Raw genomic sequence first — 1,774 nt, forward strand, 5'->3', positions numbered from 1 at the left:
GAAACAAGATAGGACCGAGTACAGAGCCCTGTGGGACTCCACTGGTGACTTCACGCCAATCGGAGGTCTCACCCCTCACCGTAACTCTCTGCTTGCTATTGCTTAGATACTCCCTTATCCACTGGAGCACCTTACCAGCTACACCTGCCTGTCTCTCCAGCTTATGTACCAGCCTCTTATGCGGTACTGTGTCAAAGGCTTTCCGACAATCCAAGAAAATGCAGTCCGCCCAGCCCTCTCTTTCTTGCTTAATCTTTGTCACCTGATCGTAGAATTCTATCAAGTCTGTAAGGCAAGATTTACCCTCCCTGAACCCATGTTGGCGATTTGTCACGAACTCCCTTCTCTCCAGATGTGTTACCAGTTTTTTTCTCACGATCTTCTCCATCTCCTTGCATGGTATACAAGTCAAGGACACTGGCCTGTAGTTAAGTGCCTCTTGCCTGTCGCCCTTTTTGTATATTGGGACCACATTCGCCGTCTTCTATATTTCTGGTAGGTCTCCCGTCTCCAGTGACTCACTATACACTATGGAGAGTGGCAAGCAAAGTGCCTCTGCACACTCTTTCAGTATCCATGGTGAGATCCCATCGGGACCAACAGCCTTTCTAACATCCAGATCCAGCAGGTGTCTCTTGACCTCATGTGTAAGATCTCAGAAGATCTGTTCGGTTCAGTAGTAATCTCGACCCCTCCCATCCAGCCGGCACATCACAGACACATCACAGACACATCACAGGCACATCACAGACACATCACAAGCACATCACAGGCACATCACAGACACATTACAAGCACATCAAAGGTACATCACAGTCACATCCAGCCGGCCCATTACAGGCACATCACAGGCACATCATAAACACATCACAGGCACATCACAAGCACATCATAAGCACATCACAAGCACATCACAAGCACATCATAAGCACATCACAGGCACATTCAGTCGGCACATTCAGCTGGCACATCACAGGAACAACCAGCCAGCACATCACAGTCACATCAAAGGAACATTACAAGCACATCACAAGCACGTATCACAGGCACATCACAAGCACATCACAGGAACATCACTGGCACATCACAGGCACATCACAAGCACATCACAAGCACATCACAGAAACATCACAGGCACATCACAAGCACATCACAAGCACATCACAGACACATCACAGGCACATCACAAGCACATCACAAGAACATCACAGGCACATCACAAGCACGTCCCAGGAACATCACAGGCACATCACAATCACATCACAGACACATTGCAGGCACATCTCTAGCATGTTACAGGAACATCACAAGCACATCACAGACACGTCACAGGCACATCACAAGCACATCACAAGCACATCACAAGCACATCACAGGCACATCACAAGCACATCACAGACACATCACAAGCACATCACAGGCACATCACAAGCACATCACAAGCAAATCACAGGCACATCACAGGCACATCACAAGCACATCACAGACACATCATAAGCAAATCACAGGTACATCACAAGCACATCACAGACACATCACAGGCACATCACAAGCACATCACAGGTACATCATAAGCACATCACAGGCACATCACAAGCACATCACAGATACATCATAAGCACATCACAGGTACACCACAGGTACATCACAAGCACATCACATGTACATCTCAAGCACATGACAGGCACATCACAGACACATCATAAGCACATGACAGGCACATCACAGACACATCATAAGCACATCACAGGCACATCACAAGCACAACACAGGC

The sequence above is a fragment of the Procambarus clarkii genome, chromosome 9, assembly GCF_040958095.1.
Source record: "Procambarus clarkii isolate CNS0578487 chromosome 9, FALCON_Pclarkii_2.0, whole genome shotgun sequence".
Lineage (NCBI taxonomy): Eukaryota > Metazoa > Arthropoda > Malacostraca > Decapoda > Cambaridae > Procambarus > Procambarus clarkii.